We start from the raw sequence: 21,352 nt of genomic DNA, 5'->3' as shown, positions 1-21,352 counted from the left end.
GGAGGCAACCCAATTTTATTTTAGTTTCTTGCTTTTTGGTTCTACTTAGTAATAAATAATTCATCTAGCCTCTGTTTAGATGTGGTTTTATGTTTTAATTAGTGTTTGTGCCAAGTAGAACCTTTGGGAAGACTTGGGTGAAGTCTTTGCGATCTTGCTGTAAAAAAGCAAAAACTTTAGCGCTCACGAGATTAGCTGCCATTTTTTACTGCAGAGTGATTTTAGGTTGATTCTTTTCTCAGATAATTAATAGACAAATTCCTCACGTCTATAAATTTATTTCAGAATTTTTTGGAGTTCCATAAGTATACGATTGATACAGATTACTACAGACTGTTCTGTTTTTGACATATTCTGTTTTTCGTGTGTTGTTTGCTTATTTTGATGAATCTATGGCTAGTATCGGACGGTATAAACCATAGAGAAGTTGGGATACAGTAGGTTTAACACCAATATAAATAAATAATGAGTTAATTACAGTACCTTGAAGTGGTGGTTTGTTTTCTTTCGCTAACGAAGCTCATGAGATTTTTCTTTTGAGTTTTGTGTTGTGAAGTTTTCAAGTTTTGGGTAAAAATTTGATGGATTATGGAATAAGGAGTGGCAAGAGCCTAAGCTTGGGGATGCCCCGGAAGGAATCCCCTCTTTCGTCTTCGTCTATCGGTAACTTTACTTGAGCCTATATTTTTATTCACCACATGATATGTGTTTTGCTTTGAGCGTCCTGTACACAACTTTTGGGAGATACACACATGAATCGGAATTTATTAGAATACTCTATGTGCTTCACTTATATCTTTTGAGCTAGATAAATTTTCTCTAGTGCTTCACTTATATCTTTTAGAGCACGGTGGTGGTTTTATTTTTTAGAAATTATTGATCTCTCATGCTTCACTTATATCATTTTGAGAGTCCTTTATAACAGCATGGTAATTTACTTTGGCTATAAAATTAGTTTTTTTAATATGGCTATAAAATTAGTCCTAATATGATAGGCATCCAAGGTAGGTATAATAAAAACTTTCATAAAAAGTACATTGAATATTATGAGAAGTTTGATACTTGATGATTGTTTTGAGATATGAAGATGGTAATATTAGAGTCGTGCTAGTTGAGTAGTTGTGAATTTGAGAAATACTTGTGTTGAAGTTTGCAAGTCCCGTAGCATGCACGTATGGTCAACATTGTGTAACAAATTTGAAGCATGAGGTGTTCTTTGATTGTCATCCTTATGAGCGGCGGTCGGGGACGAGCGATGGTCTTTTCCTACCAATCTATCCCCCTAGGATCATGCGTGTAATGCTTGGTTTTTGATGACTTGTAGATTTTGCAATAAGTATGTTCTTTATGACTAATGTTGAGCCCATGGATTATACGCACTCTCACCTTTCCATCATTGTTATCCTCTTCGGTACCGTGCATTGTCCTTTCTCACCTTGAGAGTTGGTGCAAACTTCACCGGTGCATCCAAACTCTGTGATATGATACGCTCTATCACACATAAACCTCCTTATATCTTCCTCAAAACAGCCACCATACCTACCTATTATGGCATTTCCATAGCCATTCTGAGATATATTGGCATGCAACTTTCCACCATTTCATTTATTATGACATGCTTCATCATTGTCATATTACCTTGCATGTTCATGTAGTTGACATCGTATTTGTGGCAAAGCCACCATGCATAATTTATCATACATGTCACTCTTGATTCATTGCCCATCCCGGTACACCACCGGAGGCATTTAGACAGATTTATATTTTGTTCTAGTATCGAGTTGTAATCATTGAGTTGTAAATAAATAGAAGTGTGCTGATCATCATTAATAGGGCATTGTCCCAAAAAAGGAGAAGAAAGGCCAAAAAAGAAATAAAAAGGGACAATGCTACTATCCTTTTTTTCCACACTTGTGCTTCAAAGTAGCACCATGATCTTTATGATAGAGAGTCTCTTGTTTTGTCACTTTCATATACTAGTGGGAATTTTTCATTATAGAACTTGGCTTGTATATTATAACAATGGGCTTCCTCAAATGCCCTAGGTCTTCATGAGCAAGCAAGTTGGATGCACACCCACTTAGTTTCTTTTGTTGTGCTTTCATATATTTATAGCTCTAGTGCATATGTTGCATGGCAATCCCTACTCCTTGCATTGACATCAATTGATGGGCATCTCCCTAGCCCATTGATTAGCCGCGTCAATGTGAGACTTTCTCCTTTTTTGTCTTCTCCACATAACCCCCATCATCATACTCTATTCCACCCATAGTGCTATATCCATGGCTCACGCTCATGTATTGCGTGAAAGTTGAAAAAAGTTTGAGATTACTAAAGTATGAAACAATTGATTGGCTTGTCATCGGGGTTGTGCATGATGAGAGCATTCTTGTGTGACGAAAATGGAGCATGAACAAAATATATGATTTTGTAGGGATGAACTTTCTTTTGCCATGTTATTTTGAGAAGACATAATTGCTTAGTTAGTATGTTTGAAGTATTATTATTTTTATGTCAATATTAAACTTTTATCTTGAATCTCTCGGATCTGAACATTCATGCCACAATAAGAGAATTACTTAGAAAATTATGTTAGGTAGCATTCCACATCAAAAATTTTGTTTTTATCATTTACCTACTCGAGGACTAGCAAGAATTAAGCTTGGGATGCTTGATACGTCTCCAACGTATCTATAATTTTTTATTGTTCCATGCTATATTATATTCTGTTTGGACATTAATGGGCTTTATTATACACTTTTATACTATTTTTGGGACTAACCTATTAACCGGAGGCCCAGCACAGAATTCCTGTTTTTTGCCTATTTCAGAGTTTCGCAGAAAAAGAATATCAAACGGAGTCCAAACGGAATGAAAGCTTCGGGAACATGATTTTCAGAATGAACGTGATCCAGGAGACTTGGAGTGGACGTCAAGAAATAAGCAAGGAGGCCACGAGGTAGGGAGGCGCGCTCCCACCCTCGTAGGCCCCTCGCAGCTCCTCATATATATACCCATATACCCCAAAAACATCGAGGAGCACCACGAAACCCAATTTCCACCGCTGCAACCTTCTGTACCCGTGAGATCCCATCTTGGGGCCTTTTCCGGTGCTCCGCCGGACGGGGAATCGATCACGGAGGGCTTCTACATCGATTCCATAGCCTCTCCGATGATGTGTGAGTAGTTTACCACAGACCTTCAGGTCCATTGTTATTAGCTAGATGGCTTCTTCTCTCTCTTTGGATCTCAATATAAAGTTCTCCTTGATCTTCTTGGAGAACTATTTGATGTAATTCTTTTTGCGGTGTGTTTGTCGAGATCCGATGAATTGTGGGTTTATGAACAAGATTATCTATGAACAATATTTGAATCTTCCCTGAATTCTTTTATGTATGATTTGTTATCTTTGCAAGTCTCTTCGAATTATCAGTTCTGTTTGGCCTACTAGGTTGATCTTTCTTGCAATGGGGCAGTTCTGTTTAGCTTTGGGTTCAATCTTGCGGTGTCCTTTCCCAGTGACAGCAGGGGCAGCAAGGCACATATTGTATTGTTGCCATCGAGGATGAAAAGATGGGGTTTATATCATATTGCTTGAGTTTATCCCTCTACAACATGTCATCTTGCCTAATGTGTTACTTTTTTCTTATGAACTTAATACTCTAGTTGCATGCCGGATAGTTGTTGATGTGTGGAGTAATAGTAGTAGATGCAGAATTGTTTCGGTCTACTTGTCGCGGACATGATGCCTATATACATGATCATGCCTAGATATTCTCATAACTATGCACTTTTCTATCAATTGCTCGATAGTAATTTGTTCACCCACCGTAATACTTATGCTATCTTGAGAGAAGCCACTAGCCAAACCTATGGCCCTCGGGTATATTTTCTATCATATAAGTTTCCAATCTATTTTTACTTTGCAATATTTAATTTCAATCTATATCATAAAAATACAAAAAATATTTATCTTATTATCTCTACCAAATCTCACTTTTGCAAGTGGCCCTGAAGGGATTGACAGCCCCTTTATCGCGTTGGTTGCAAGGTTCTTATTTGTTTGTGTAGGTACGAGGCGACTTATGTGTAGTCTCCTATTGGATTGATACCTTGGTTCTCAAAAACTGAGGGAAATACTTATGCTACTTTGCTGCATCACCCTTTCCTCTTCAAGGGAAAACCAACTCAATCTCAAGAGGTAGCAAATTACGACCAGAAAAACTTCTCCGTTGCATGTCCTTCTTGCGCTTGATAAAACTGCGCCGCATCGGAGACATTCTTTGGCAAATCCAAGAATGCGTTGATAACCCACAAGTATAGGGGATCAATTGTAGCCTCTTTCGATAAGTAAGAGTGTCAAACCCAACAAGGAGCTAAAGGTAGAACAAATATTCCCTCAAGTTCTATCGACCATCGATACAACTCTACGCACACTTGACGTTCGCTTTACCGGAAACAAGTATGAAACTAGAAGTACTTTGTAGGTGTCTTTGGATAGGCTTGCAAGAAAATAAAGAGAGCGTAAATAAAAGCTAGGGGCTGTTGTAAGTAAAGAAGCAACTAAAGTAAATATAGCTAGTGTGGAAAAGTGGTGGTAGGAGTTGAGAAATTGTCCCTTAAGCAATTGACTACTTTACTAGACCGATAGCAAGTTTCTTGTGGGAGAGGCCACTGCTAGCATGTCATCCCTTACTTGAAATTCTATGCACTTATGATAGGAACTATTAGCAAGCGTCCGCAACTACTAACATTCATTAAGGTAAAACCCAACCATAGCATTAAGATATATTGGTCCCCCTTCAATCCCGTATGCATCAATTTCTATGCTAGGCTGAAGCTTCTGTCACCCTTGCCCTCCAATACATAGTCCTATCAACATACAACTAACCCTATGGTGTGATCCACACACGCGCTCATATGATGGGCACCAAAGGACAGCAACATAACCACAAGCATATTAAATCAATCATAGCAATTCATCAACCACCGATAGGACAACGAAAATCTACTCAGACATCATAGGATGGAAACACATCATTGGATAATAATATGAAGCATAAAGCACCATGTTCAAGTAGAGGGTACAGAGGGTTGCGGGAGAGTGGACTGCTGTAGATAGAGGGGGGAAGGTGATGGAGATTTTAGTGAAGATGGCGGAGGTGTTGGTGTAGATCGCGGTGATGATGATGGCCCCCGGTGGCACTTCGGCGCCACCGGAAGCAAGGGGGAGAGAGCCCCCCTCCTTCTTCTTCTTCCTTGACCTTCTCCCTAGATGGGAGAAGGGTTTCCCCTCTGGTACATGGCCTCCATGGTGTGGGAGGGGTGAGAGCCCCTCCGAGATTGGATTTGTCTCTATGTCTCTCTCTGTTTCTACGTTCTCATATCTGGCCTTTCACCGTTTCTTTTATACCAGGAGATTCGTAACTCCGATTGGGCTGAATTTTGGACACGATCTCTATCTGGAAATTAGCTTTCTTGCGGCGAAAGAAGGGAACCAACCACCTTACAGAGTGGCCACGAGGGTCAGGGGCGCGCCTGACACCCTGGGGCGCACCCCCTGCCTCGTGCCCCCCTCGGGCATTGTCTCGCGATGATTCCACTTCCCAAAATTCATAAATATTCCAAAATAAATCTCCGTCAGTTTTTATTCCGTTTGGACTCTGTTAGGTATGGGTTTTCTATGAAACAAAAAACATGCAACAAATAGGAACTGGCACTGGGCACTGGATCAATATGTTAGTCCCAAAAATAGTATAAAAAGTTACCAAAAGTATGTGGAAGTTGTATAATATTTGGCATGGAACAATCAAAAATTATAGATACGACGAAGACGTATCAGCATCCCCAAGCTTAATTCCTGCTCATCCTCAAGTAGGTAAATGATAAAAAATATAATTTTTGATTTGGAATGAATATTAAGACACGAGTGATTCAAAGCAATAGTCTATCCTTTGACATAAAAACAATAATACTTCAAGCATACCAACCAAGCAATTATGTCTTATTGAAATAACATAGCCAAAGAAAGCTCATCCCTAAAAAATCATATAGTTTGGCTATGCTCCATCTTCACCACACAAAATATTCACATCATGCACAACCCCGATGACAAGCCAAGCAATTGTTTCATACTTTTGATGTTTCTCAAACCTTTTCAACTTTCACGCAATACATGAGCGTGAGCCATGGACATAACACTATAGGTGGAATAGAATATGATGGTGGAGGTTGTGTGGAGGAGACAAAGAAGGAGAAAGTCTCACACTGACGTGGCTAATCAACGGGCTATGGAGATGCCCATCAATTGATGTCAATGTGAGGAGTAGGGATTGCCATGCAACGGATGCATTAGAGCTATAAGTATATGAAAGCTCAAACTGAAACTAAGTGGGTGTGCATCCAACTTGCTTGCTCATGAAGACCTAGGGCATTTGAGGAAGCCCATCGTTGGAATATACAAGCCAAGTTCTATAATGAAAATTCCCACTAGTATATGAAAGTGATAACTCAAGAGACTCTCTATATGAAGAACATGGTGCTACTTTGAAGCACAAGTGTGGTAAAAGGATAGTAACATTGCCCCTTCTCTCTTTTTCTCTCATTTTTTGGGCCTTCTCTTTTTTTGGCCTTTCTCTTTTTTTATTTATTTTTCATTTTTTCGTCCGGAGTCTCATCCTGACTTGTGGGGGAATCATAGTCTCCATCATCCTTTCCTCACTGGGGCAATGCTCTAATAATGATGATCATCACACTTTTATTTACTTACAACTCAATATTACAACTCGATATCTAGAACAAAGATATGACTCTATATGAATGCCTCCAGCGGTGTACTGAGATGTGCAATGATCTAGCGTAGAAATGACATCAAAAAACGGAAAAATCCATGAAAACATCATGCTAGCTATCTTACGATCATGCAAAGCAATATGACAATAAATGATCAAGTCATGTATATGATGATGATCGAAGTTGCATGGCAATATATCTCGGAATGGCTATGGAAATGCCGTAATAGGTAGGTATGGTGGCTATTTTGCGGAAGATATAAGGAGGTTTGTGTGTGATAGAGCGTATCGTATCACGGGGTTTGGATGCACCGGCGAAGTTTGCACCAACTCTCGAGATGAGAAAGGGCAATGCACGGTACCGAAGAGGCTAGCAATGATGGAACGGTGAGAGTGCGTATAATCCATGGACTCACATTAGTCATAAAGAACTCATATACTTATTGCAAAAGTTTATTAGCCCTCAAAGCAAAGTACTACTACGCATGCCCCTAGGGGGATAGATTGGTAGGAAAATACCATCGCTCGTCCCCGACCGCCACTCATAAGGAAGACAATCAACAAATACCTCATGCTCCGACTTCGTTACATAACGGTTCACCATACATGCATGCTACGGGAATCACAAACCTCAACACAAGTATTTCTACAATCCACAACTACCCACTAGCATGACTCTAATATCACTATTTTTATATTGCAAAACTATTGCAAGGAATCAAACATATCATATTCAGTGATCTACAAGTTTTATGTAGGGTTTTATGACTAACCATGTGAATGACCAATTCATGTCATCTCTCTAAATAGATATAAGTGTAACAAGAGAGTTTAATTCTTTCTACAAAAGGTATGCCCACTGTCGGTGTCAAAACCGGCGGATCTCGGGTAGGGGGTCCCGAACTGTGCGTCTAGGCCAGCTGGTAACAGGAGACAAGGGACACGAAGTTTTACCCAGGTTCGGGCCCTCTCGATGGAGGTAAAACCCTACTTCCTGCTTGATTAATATTGATGATATGGGTAGTACATGAGTAGATCTACCACCAGATCAATGGGGCTAAACCTTGGAAGCTAGCCTATGGTATGATTGTTGTATGATGAAGTTGTCCTACGGACTAAAACCCTCCGGTTTATATAGACACCGAATAGGGTTAGGGTTACACAAAGTCGGTTACAATGGTAGGCGATCTTGAATATCCGCATCGCCAAGCTTGCCTTCCATGCCAAGGAAAGTCCCATCTGGACACGGGATGAAGTCTTCAATCTTGTATCTTCACAGTCCTGGAGTTCGGCTGAAGGTATTGTCCGGCTATCCGAACACCCCCTAATCCAGGACTCCCTCAGTAGCCCCCGAACCAGGCTTCAATGACGATGAGTCCGGCGCGCAGATTGTCTTCGGCATTGCAAGGCAGGTTCTTCTCCAAATTCTGTGTACCTGTTGAAATAATGTCTGATTCTTGTAATGTAGCGCTCCTTGGCTTCTACGCCCAATAATGCTCGTCTTCCACGCATCAAACGAATGCGAAAAGCCGGGGCGTTTTTACATTCACACCCCTAGCCGCATAAACGAGTCGCCTATTTAATGGGATGGGGATTCAGATCCAAACCACACCTTCCCCTCTCCGCGAGTAATCATTAGAGCGCCTCCAACAAAGGTCCATTCCAACATGGCCAGCCGTCGCAGCTCCTCCTCTCGCCCTTCCTGTCCTAAACCTGGAGACTGGGAGAGTTGCTCCATCCCGCACAGCGAGTTAGTGTCGCGTCAGGCGAAGGGATTTCTCCCTCATGCCTATATGGTCCCGGTCCGAGCCGGACTCGCCACCTATAATGGCGGAAAACAAGCGTAGAGCACCCCCAATCCCTCCAAAGGAGAGCGGGTGTGCCTCGTCCCCTATCTAATAAGGGGACTGGGATTTCTAATTCATCCATTTCACTGCGGGCTTCTGGAGTTCTACGGTCTCCAGCTGCACAATCTCACGCCCGCCTCTATATTGCATATCGCGGGCTTCGTCGCTCTTTGCGAGTTATTTTTGGGTGTTGAGGCTCATTTCACGCTGTGGAAGAGGATATTCTACCTGGTGCCCCATTCTCAAGAGGGGTCTATATATAAAGTGGGCGGAGCCGAAGTGTGGCACATCGCCGGGACCGGATACCTATCCGGAACCCCAAAGAAGGCGTCCGAGGACTGGCCTTCGGAATGGTTTTATACGGATGATGTCCCGCTACCGGACCCTATCCGGGTCGGTCTCCCCGAGTTCAACAGTGCCCCATTAAAGAAACGCCTAAGATGTCGTCCGCGGAGCTCTCAAAGGGAAAGCGACAGGGACGTCCTTTACCTGATGGGCCGGATAAGACTATTGGCTCATTCCGGACTAACCATGATTGGAGTCATGGCCGCATGCATTATGCGGGGGGTGCAGCCGCTTCAATATAGAAGCCACCCCATGTGGGATTTTAATGGGAGGGCGATGCCACCCGTTACGGTCGTAAGGGGCCGGCCTCGGCTGCCGCTCTAGTAAAGATCTTATCCTCTTTGTACAAGGGAGAAGAGGAGGAATTCCTCCACGTCGACCCGCAGGGCGGATTTACTATGTATAACCCTTCGAGTTGGGTAAGTGGACGATTTTGCTCGCCCAGCCGCTTTATACTCCCATGATTAAATATGTAGTCTAAGGACTTTGATGCAGGAACTGCGTCAGGAAGTAAAGGATATAAGTAGCCGTCCTCCACAGCCCGAGGATCCAGAACGATCCCTCGATCCAGACTCCGAAGAGGATCCGGACATATCGGTGGAGCTAATTGATGGGGTGTTTCATCAGCTAAGCAAGGGATAATACCTTGGTGGCCATTACGGCCGAATACCCAGGGTTAATCCCGGCCTCCCAGGTGACAGAGACCGAAGCCTCATTCCCTTGAGAAGGATTCCATTGTCACGCATTTCAGTTTTTCTGACGACAATTGTGTTTTGCAGGGAAGGTTTCCGAGGCAGGAGGCCAAACCTACGGCAGATAGCCAACGAGGGGCCGCAGGGCCCCGTGGGGTAAAAAGAAATGTAGTCTGGACTGAGACGCCGGTGCAAAGCTATAGCGCACCATCTATTTCTTTGGTGTTATCCCTTCAGGGCATACTAACGCTCGTGCTCTCTTTAGGACAAAGAGACCTCGTCGGACTATATCCGGGGAGGTTGCCAATCGTGCCTCCACCAGCCAGGCTCCAACACCTGGCCCTAAAGCAGCGGCGAACACAAGGCGCGCACCGGACGCTCCTCCGACAGAGGATGCGGACAGGCTGTCTGCCACCAATTCCGAAGTGGAGAGTGCCATGAACCACAGGCGTCGCCGGACAATTCTCTGTGATGCTTGTTTCTCCCAAGAGGCATTGAATGCCTTCAATTCGGGAGATGTGTACCTCCATGCCGCTCAAAATGGTTTAGCCAGAGCCACGGAGCAATATGTAAAAGACATACGGGTAAGAAAATTTTGGTAAATATATGTATATACCAGTAGCCACCAAGCCTTGAAACAGTTAGAACAACTGATTTAAGGATCATTTGTTATGTAGGTTCTTACAGAAAAGAATACCCTACTATCCCAGGAGCTGGAAGAGTGCAAAGCCAACTTGAGGCCGCACTAGCCGCGGCAGGGAGCCCAAAGAGACCCCCTATAGTAATCCATGCTTCGAAAGATAAATATGTTGTGAAGTGCGGCGTGGGTGTAAATCTGACAAATCATATTGCAGATGGCACCGGAATTGATCCGGAGAGGCAACAACTCTTACGCCGGCTAAAGGCCGGTGAGAGTATGCTGACAAGGGTGAGGCCGGAGAAGAATGATCTTAAGGATGCCAACACCAAGCTGGACGTTGAACTTAAAGATGTTCGTGGCCAGCTGTCGGACTCCACTAAGGAGAATCAGTGGCTTCGATGCGGCATATTTAGTAAGTGCTTAAACAAACTTTGAAAAAAGAGTTCGTCGAGGAAGTCGACTAACAGAGTAATGTATGTAGGAATGCTAACAGGTCGTCCTGCAGAGGAGATGCCCGGTTCTACGGGTGACCTTCTTCCTGAGCTCTCGCAACTGCACGAGCGAGTTCGGCAGGCGATGCGAGGCGTTGCCCAAGCCTTATGGCCTTCCCACTCCATGCCCGAGGGCCTTGGAGAGCTTGCGGAGAAGCTTAAGGGAGCTCGGTGGCGCTTCCGGTTGTGGAAGATATCGGCCTGCCGACAAGGCGCTAGGGAGGCCTGGGCCATGGTGAAGACCCAGTTTACGAAGTCTGACCCAAACCACATGGCCGAGGTCGGACCTGTGGGGCCTGATGGGAAGGAGATCCCTGTAAGCTTAGTATACGGCCAAGTAGAATTGGCCGCAAAGTATTCCCAGCAGGACTGTAAATTAGACAGCCTGTTAGATGGTATAGAAGAGGAATACAATCAGTCAGAGTGACTATGTAATTTTTAATTGACATGTGTAATGCCTTCTAGCCGGATTGTAGATCGTTTGTCATTGCCGACCTTTTCGCTTCTACCTCGGGACCTGACGGTCCGGAGTGTGTCCGAATACCCTACCGGTCATGTACGAACCGGGGTATGCATGGAGACCAGGCGTAGGGGTCATTAGTGCTTTATCAGACAAGTGCCCAACTAGTTATGTTATATTACATGGTTAGTAAGAAACATCTTCCAGAGAGAATAGTTCTGTTAAGGGTTCCTTTCTCTGGGAGGCATGCCCTAAAGTGCATGTCCGGACTTCAAATGTAGGAAAATCATCTGGGGGCATGTATATAAATAAGTAAAAAAGTTCGTCTTTTAGTTCACCGACCGAATATTCCCTTAAGAACGCTAGCTTTCGGCTTCACCCAGTCTGAGGTACACATCCGGCTGATCCGGCAGTAACAACCCCAGAGGTGCTCCGTTTACCGCCTAGCCGAACAATCGGGAACGTAGGGGTAAGCACAGGAGCCATGCAACCCAGCTTGGCCAAAACTTAAGTCATATTGATGCATATAATGGTGAAGAAAAGGTACATGCGGAAGTTTGACGCATGTGTTGGGCGTGAATCCCATATAAATAAGCTTCTGTTTAAAGAAGCTCCCAGGTTTAATGAGCGCGGGTAGCGCATTACTTGATGAGACTTTAAGGGCTATAAGAGAAAAGAGGGGAAGGAGAGAAATGTAAGACCGGAAATGTAAAAAATGGACAGAGGAAGGAGACAAACACAGAGTCCGGCGCTAGGCATAGAATCTTCGGAGACGTGCGGCGTTCCATGGGTTCGGCTCGAGTCGGTTATCCGACGCATCTCGCAGGCGGTATGCTCCACCAGTTAGGACTTGGTCAATTATGAAGGGACCTTCCCACTTGGGCTTGAGTTTGTCCTTTTTCTTATCCGGCAGGCGTAGAACTAGTTCGCCAACATTTTAATTTTTGGCCCGTACTTCTCTACTTTGATATCTTCGAGCCTGCTGTTGATAAAATGCGGAACGGGCTTTCGCCACGTCACGCTCCTCCTCCAAGGCGTCCAAGTTGTCCTGCTGATCGAGCTCGGCTTCTCTTTCTTCGTACATGCACACTCAAGGTGAGTCATGAATTATGTCGCAAGGCAGAACTGCCTCTACGCCATACACCATAAAGAATGGTGTGTATCCGGTGGTGCGGTTCGGCGTGGTCCGTAGCCCCCAGAGTACGGAGTCGAGCTCCTTTGCGTGTTAGATTCCTTGAGGGACCGCACTAGTCTGGGTTTAATGTCACTCATGATAAGACCATTTGCACGTTCGACCTGGCCGTTAGTTTGTGGGTGATAGACAGAAGCATAATCGAGCTTGATGCCCATGTTTCTGCACTAGAGTTTTACCTCGTCGGTAGTAAAATTTGTGCCGTTATCAGTGATCATGCTATGGGGGACGCCGTAACGGTGTACACCCCCGGATATGAAGTCTATCACAGGTCCGGATTCGGCCGTCTTAACAGGCTTGGCTTCTATCCATTTGGTGAATTTATCCACCATGACCTGTAAGTATTTTTTCTTGTGGGTTCCGCCTTTAAGGGGTCCAACCATGTCAAGCCCCCAGACCGCGAACGGCCAAGTGATGGGGATAGTTTGGAGGGCGGTGGGTGGCATATGGCTTTGGTTTGCAAAAAGCTGGCAACCGACGCATCGTTGGACCAAGTCCCGAGCGTCTGCCCGGGCCGTCGGCGAGTAAAAGCCTGTACGGAAAGCCTTGCTTACAAGGGACCGAGCTGCAGCGTGGTGGCCACTGAGTCCGGCATGAATTTCAGCCAGCAGGTTCCGCCCTTCCTCTTCGGAGATGCACCTTTGAAGGACTCCGGTAGTGCTTTTCTTATAAAGCTCTCCCTCGTGGACTTTATAGGCTTTAGATCGCCGCGCTATGCAGCGTGCCTCGTTTTGGTCCTCTGGGAGTTCCTGCCTAGTAAGGTAGGCTAGGAATGGTTCTGTCCACAGGGCGATGACCGCCATTATTATGTGGGTTGAAGGTGTAATCTCAGTGGCAGAGCCTCCAATTATGTCAGATTGTTTGGCGTCGAGTGATGCGGGTAGGTTCGGGCTGTTATCTGCGGGTTCCCCCTCCCATGTTACGGATGGCTTGAACAGTCTTTCTAAAAAGATGTTGGGGGGGACTGCATCGCGTTTTGCTCCAATGCATGCGAGGACATCCGCTGCCTGATTGTTTTCTCGGGATATATGATGAAACTCCAGCCCTTCGAACCGAGCTGACATTTTTAGGACGGCGTTGCGGTAAGCTGCCATTTTTGGATCCTTGGTGTCGAAGTCTCCATTTATTTGGGATATCGTGAGGTTCGAATCCCCGCATACCTCTAGGCGCTGAATGCCCATGGATACTTCCATCCGGAGACCGTGAAGGAGGGCCTCATATTCGCCTGCATTGTTGGAGTCCGTGTACATGATCTGGAGCACATATTGAACTGTGTCTCCTGTGGGGGATGTCAAGACGACGCCAGCCCCTAGTCCAGCCAACATTTTGGAGCCATCAAAATGCATGATCCAGTTGGAATATGTGCCGTACTCTTTAGGGAGCTCGGCCTCCGTCCATTCTGCGACGAAGTCGGCCAAAACTTGCGATTTAATAGCTCGCCGTGGCTTATAGGTTATATCGAACGGGAGGAGCTCGATGGCCCATTTTGCGATCCGGCCTGTTGCATTGCGGTTGTTGATAATATCGTTGAGTGGTACTTCCGAGGCTACTGTTATAGAACACTCTTGAAAGTAGTGTCGTAGCCTCCGGGATGCCATGAATACCGCATATGCAATCTTTTGATAATGTGGGTAGCGTGATTTGCATGCAGTGAGGACAGTGGACACGTAGTAGACCGGCCTTTGAAGGGGGAATTTGTGTCCGTTCGTTTTCCGCTCGACGACGAGCACTGCGCTGACAACTTGATGGGTTGCTGCAATGTACAATAGCATTGGTTCGCCGGTGTTTGGCGCGGCTAGGACTGGGTTTGTTGCCAATATGGCTTTTATTTCATTGAGTCTGGCCGTGGCAGCATTCGTCCGCTCAAAGTGTTCGGTGCGCTGAAGGAGGCGATAAAGGGGCAGTGCCTTTTCTCCCAAGCGGGAGATAAAGCGGCTTAGAGCCGCCACGCATCCGGTTAATTTTTGTATTTGTTTGAGGTCCTTTGGGATATCCAGTTGCGACAAGGCTCGGATCTTGGCTGGATTTGCTTCAATTCCTCTACCGGATACAATGAAGCCCAAGAGCTTTCCGGCTGGAACGCCGAAAACGCATTTTTCCAGGTTGAGCTTGATGTCGTATTTTCGGAGGTTATCAAATGTTAGCCTCAAGTCGTCTACTAGAGATTCGACATGTCTTGTTTTGACGACCACATCATCCACATACGCCTCCACTGTCTTGTCGATCTAGTTTGCCAGACATGTCTGAATCATGCGCTGATATGTTGCGCCGGTGTTTTTCAGCCCGAAGGGCATTGTGTTGAAGCAGAATGGGTCGTATGGTGTGATGAATGCCGTTGCGGCTTGGTCTGATTCTGCCATCTTGATTTGATGGTACCCAGAGTATGCGTCGAGGAAACACAACGAATCGTGTCCTGCGGTGGCATCGATAATTTGAACAATACGGGGTAGGGGGAAGGGATCCTTTGGGCAAGCCTTGTTAAGGTCTTTAAAATCAACACACAGGCGCCAGGATTTGTCCTTCTTTGGTACCATCACCAGGTTTGCTAGCCAGTCCGGATGTTTAATGTCTCTAATGAATCCGGCCTCCAATAGCTTGGCTAGCTCCTCTCCCATAGCCTATCTCTTGGGTTCGGAAAAACGCCGAAGGGCTTGTTTGACAGGTTTGAATCCTTTTAGGATATTTAAGCTGTGTTCGGCTAGCCTGCGTGGGATTCCTGGCATGTCTGAAGGGTGCCAGGAGAAGATGTCCCAATTTTCACGTAGAAATTATCGCAGTGCGGCGTCCATATCAGGGTTTAATCGTGCCCCGATGGAAGCTGTTTTATTGGGGTCTGTTGGATGGACCTGGAATTTGACTATTTCGTCTGCTGGCTTAAAGGATCTGGACTTGGATCTCTTGTCGAGTATCACATCATCCCTGTTAACTGTGGAGTGCAGCGCAGTCAGTACCTCAGCCACTAAGGCTTCGGATAGTGCCTCCAGGGCCAATGCGGCTGTCTTGTTTTCGGCGCGGAGTGCTATGTCCGGATCACTAGCGAGAGTGATAATTCTGTTTGGCCCGGGCATCTTGAGCTTCATGTACCCTTAATGGGTTATTGCTTGGAAGATTGTAAATGCTTCTCGCCCTAGTAGGGCGTGATATCCGCTACTGAACGGGGCCACCTGAAACATGACCTCTTTGGACCTGTAATTATCCGGCGTGCCGAACACCACATCTAGTGTGATTTTTCCTGTGCAGCGCGCTTCCTGACTGGGGATTATTCCTCTAAAGGTTGTGCTGCTTCGCTCAACGCGGTTCCAGTCTAATCCCATTTTTTGAAGGGTTTCCTCATAAATGAGGTTCAATCCGCTGCCTCCATCCATGAGTACTGTCACAGCCCCAGATCAGCCCTTGTTTGTTTTTGCTTTAGCATCCATGCAACATGTTTAAATTTTATGAAATTTGAAATGGGGATGACCAAGCCCTAGCACCAAAGCATTGCAAATAGGTTCAACTTCAAAATATTTTCAAAGAACCCAAATTGGTTTGCAAAAATGTTCATGATTACTGGAAAAGGGTGAAAACCATGTCCAGAGATGATGGATATTTTTCCAAGACATTTTTGGATTTTTGATTAAACCATATTGTATTTGACTTTGAGCATTTAAATACTATAAATAATTTAAATGTTCAAATAAATGTTGGAAATTGTTAAGGGTCACTGAAATAATTCAGAAAGCACCCATAATTGTTTCTAGGATTTTATTAAATGATTTGATATTTTAAATCAAATCAAAAACAAATTGCAGAAAATAGAAAAGAGGAAACAGAGAGAGAGAGTACTTACCTGGCGCCTACCTGTGCGGCCTGCTGCAGAAGCCGGCCCAGCCCACCACTGCAGCCCTCCGTCGTCTTCCTCCCCTCGCCCCGAAGCAGCTGCGTGCTCGCACGCGCACGGCCGCGCGGCCACCTCCTGCTTGCCGATGAGCCCCTGGACGCGTGGACGACTCCCGCAGGCCGTCCCGATCCCGCTGACCGTTTCGCTCACTCTCCCCCCTCGACCCTCCCTCCTCTGCTCCCTCTCTCCCTCTCACCCGAACGGAGCCACCGCCGCCGACGAGCGTCGCCGTGGCCACAACCACTGCCTCGCCTCATTGTTGCGCCCAGAGGCTCCGCCTCGACCCCCTCTTCCTCTCCACCAACCCATGCCCCGCCGGACACCCTGCATCGCCGCCCACACCGTCTTCCCCATCTCCGGCCGCCGAGGATCGCCGTCGTCAAATTCGTCGCCGTTCGGCCTTCCCCGAGCTCGCCGTCCACCTCTACGGGATCCACGTGAGCTCCACTCTGTTTCCCCTCCTTCGTTTTGCTCGTTCCCGTGCCGTAGCACCCCCGCCCACATTCCCGAGCACCGCCGTCCGCCATGGCCGCGTAGCTCTCCTGACCTGAGGCCCTCTGCTCGAACCCGTGGCACCAGCGTGCTTCTGGTGGCCCGCGGATGCCATCTGGACCATCAGCTCCTCCCCTAGCGTGCCGCAGCCCCAACCCCGCACATGGCCGAACTCCGGCCGCCGTCTTGGAGCTCACCGTCGTTGGCTCCGGCCACGATAGACCCGGCCTCCACCACCACTAGATGCGCGCGAGTGAGGGCCTCCTCCCTGTGCCCTTCTCTTGCCCAGCCGCCGTCTGTAGCGCAGTCCCGGCGAACATCCGCCGCGTTTCGGGTCGCCGCCGACCGAACTCCGGTGGCCAGTGACGTGGCGCTGTCATTAGCCACTAATGACGCACTAACCAACCCCCTAGGCCACTGACTGTGGGCCCCACCCCTGGTCAAACCCCAGTCAGCGCTGGGTTTGACCGGGATTAGGTCCTGTGTCACTGACGTGTGGCCCCCACACGTCAGGTTTGACCTGGTCGACGCCTTTGACCTGCTGACGTCATCCCGGCGTCATGCTGACGCAGTATATGCTTCTGGAATTTTAAATAAGTCAGAAATGATTTATTTACTTTCAGAATATGCCCTAAACTTCAATAAATCATAGAAATTCAACCGTAACTCCAAATTAAATAAATTATATATGAAAAATTATCAGAAAAATTCAAGGAATCCATCTGTACCATTTTCATGCATGTTTGAACAATGTTTGTCCTCTGTCTTGGACAAAACCAATAAAGGGCATTTAAATAATCATATATGGAGTTGGAATTTGAATCTTGTATTCAAACCAACTTCATTTAATCTGTTGCTAGTTGCATTAGCCCAAAACACATTCATATTGCCATGTCATGAGCATGCATCATATTGTGCATTGCATTGATTATATTTCTTCTTTGTTGCCGGTATCTGTTCCCTCCCGGTAGACGATGTTCCGATGTTATGATCGTTGACACTGATGAAGACTCAATGTTATCTTCAGAAGTGCCAGGCAAGCAAAACCCCCTTGTTCATTCCGATACAATCCTACTCTCTCGCTCCTGCTCTCTATTACTACATTAGGGCAACAACGAATCATTTCTTACTTGCTGCGGTAGCTGAACCCCCTTTATCCTTTGCATGACCTGTCATTCCACAGTAAATAGATGAAACCCACTAGTATGAGTAGGAGTTGTTTGAGCCCTGTTGTGCCTACTCATTCATGATTGTTTGTCATGCCTGCTACTGCTTAGAGTTGAGTCAGGTCTGATTCATCGGGGATGAATCAGAGGTGTGTGAACATGTCCTACTGTGTGTGAGCTAAGTGTGTGAACACGATTTGGTAAAAGGTGTCGGTGAGAGGCCATGTAGTAGTACATGGTGGGTTGTCTCATTGAAGCCGTCCTCAGGAACTGAGTTCTGTGTTTGTGATCCATGATTCAGCTACTACCATACATTGGGCCCTGAAATATGACCCCGCTCGACTTCTTATTCACCCTAGTCCTCTGTCCAGGAGTTGCAAGTAGTTTCTGTGTGTTTGTAGCTTACTGGAGGCCGTGGACAGCGCTGACCGTAGGGGTGGGCTGTGATGCGGTAGGTACGTGGCACGGTGTACCGGATGCCCGTTTGGTATCTCGGGAACCCTGTTCACATCGTTTGGGGATGTGAGCGAAACTCCGGCCGGATCTCCTCATGGATGGAACCCGAATAGGCGATAAACCTGGACTAGAGACTTGAGTGTTTAGGTAGGTCGTGGTCTACACGCACGTCGGCGTTCGCTTGAGGTCTGCCGAGCACATGTCGTGTGCAGACGCTAAGTGGTGGAAACATGTATGAAGAAGTACACCCCTGCAGGGTTAATATCATCTATTCGAATAGCCGTGTCCGCGGTAAAGGACTTCTGGGTTGCTTATATCAGTTCATAGACAAGTGAAAGTGGATACTCTAAAATGCGCAAGATAAGCGTGAGTGCTATGGATGGCGTTCTCGTAGGGAGACGGGAGCGGATCCATAGTGGTGTATTGATATGGTGAATATGTGGACTCGTGTGCGCCACCCCAAAAGAGTTACTTGCAGTCGTAGTTTAGGTTAGCCACCGAGTCAAAGCTGGCTTGCTGCAGTTAAACCCCACCATCCCCTTGTTGATAATGATGCATATGTAGTTAGTTCTGATGTAAGTCTTGCTGGCTACATTTGTACTCACGTTTGCCTATTTTATGTTTTTGCAGAGAGACTTCGGTCTCACTAGTAGTTCCACGTGGACTTCGACGTTTAGCTTGTTACCTCAGCTACGGTCTTGTGCCTCGGCAGGATTTGGTAGATAGTCAGGCTTCTCAGCCTTTTTCATTTATAGATGTCTGTACTCAGACATGATAGCTTCCGCTTGTGCTTTGATATGTATGCTCTGAATGTTGGGTCATGAGACCCCTGTTTGTAATATCTCTCTCCTCGGAGCCTATTGATTAAATACTTGAGTTATAGAGTCACGTTGTGATGCCATGTTGTATTTGCACATATCAAGCATATTGTGTGTATGTTATTGAAATGCTTGGTATGTGTGGGATCTGACTATCTAGTTGTTTATTCTTAGTAGCCTCTCTTACCGGGAAATGTCTCCTAGTGTTTCCACTGAGCCATGGTATCTTGCTACTGCTCCGGAACACTTAGGCTGGCCGGCATGTGTCCTTCTTCGTTCCTGTGGCTGTCCCTTCGGGGAAATGTCACGCGATGAATACCAGAGTCCTATTAGCCCGCTACAGCCCGGTTCACCGGAGTCCTGCTAGCCCAGTGCTACAGCCTGGATTCACTCGCTGATGACCGACACGTTCGATGCTGGGTCATGGATGCCTGTCCCTGTAAGTTTGTGCCACTTTGGGTTTACGACTAGCCATGTCAGCCCGGGCTCCTTATCATATGGATGCTAGCGACACTATCATATACGTGTGCCAAAAGGCGCAAACGGTCCCGGGCAAAGGTAAGGCGACACCCGTGGAATACCGTGCGTGAGTCCGCAAAGTGATATGAGGTGTTACATGCTAGATCGATGTGGCATTGAGTCAGGGTCCTGACAGCGTTGGTATCAGAGCTTGACTGCCTGTAGGATTACCATGCCAAACTGGTCGAAGTTGAGTCTAGAAATTCTTTAGTTATATAAGGGAATTGATTGTGGGATGGAACGTAAGGCTCTTTTTACTCCTTATACCTCATGCCCTTCTGATCTGAGTCATCTTATCTTTCCTACGGGGATTAAGAGCTAGGCTATCTCTTCTTTCTATCAGGATCACGCGTTACTAATCCGTAGACTTATAAGATTGTTGGATTTAAGCTTGAGTTCAGTTTCTACTACTTCCGTATGTTAATTGTTGATCTCGAAACCTTGATATTGTGCTTCTGAGTGGTTATGCCACCATTTTTGTGAATGCCTCAAATCTCTTCTGAGCATTTACAGCCGTTATGCTGTCCGAGTCATTCCAGGTTTCTAAATAGTCTGATGCATTTGCAAAATCCTTTCCCTCTGGTTTCGATGCTCCTTTATGCCAGCTCAATCACACTAATTGTTGAGTTGAGGTATTCTACTGCCTCGACCTTTATGTTGGAATAATTATTATGACCCTAGGTGTCTCAGGGGATCATCTAGTGGTCTAGCCATGATTTGTGTCCTAGTGTGATGATTCTGGCCTTTATTCTCGAAAGCATTCCGTGATGCTACTTAGTAATAGGTATTCTGTTCCTGGGTTCTTGAACCCGAGATTCACTCTACCTACTTCATGTTGATAGTAATTGCTAGTGCCTTTAGGATATTAGTAACCTTCGCGATAGTCCTTGAAGTCCGTGGTATCTTCTTCTTCCAAATACCATGAACTACTTATGGCAGAAGTTCCTCGTTGAACTGAAGTATCACAACAGGATTATTCTTGATGAGTTCTCCATTATATATTGTGGCTCTGCCAGTCCTACCTCTCTGCATGGCTTATCCGGAAGAAACATGTTGAACTTGGTTCGACATACTAATCTATGCATCCACAAATCAGAAAATTATATGTTCCTTTGAGTTGTCCCTCTTTAGTTGTCCTCTGACCCTCGCCTATCAATTGATAGTCAAGAATATGCATGCATTCGTTTATCGATGCCTATTACCCTTGTGGTCCGTCAAGCCATTCTGTCCTGAATGACTTGGAGAAACAAACTCCAGTACCTCATCCATATCTAGGATTGGGTCAAAGTAGTTGTATTCCGCAGATCAAATGCCAATCCAGCTTTTGATTCTGTTCTACCTTGGAGTATTACCCCCTTTATGTCAGAATTGTCACGAGAACTGCACCAACTCTCATGAATTTTGACGTAGTGATACTTCTCACCATCATTAGTCATTCCTCGGTCCTCGTGTTGATGCAACCGGAATACCGACAACTGAATTGTGATGTGTGAAATCAATACTCCTAGCAACCTCGTTGCTTGGTAGTTAAAGGATAATAATTTCATTCTTAACGTGTTGGTT

Source organism: Triticum aestivum, chromosome 4A, assembly GCF_018294505.1.
Source record: "Triticum aestivum cultivar Chinese Spring chromosome 4A, IWGSC CS RefSeq v2.1, whole genome shotgun sequence".
NCBI classification, from domain to species: domain Eukaryota; kingdom Viridiplantae; phylum Streptophyta; class Magnoliopsida; order Poales; family Poaceae; genus Triticum; species Triticum aestivum.
The sequence above is the reverse complement of the archived record's forward strand: the minus strand, read 5'-3'. Positions refer to the sequence as shown.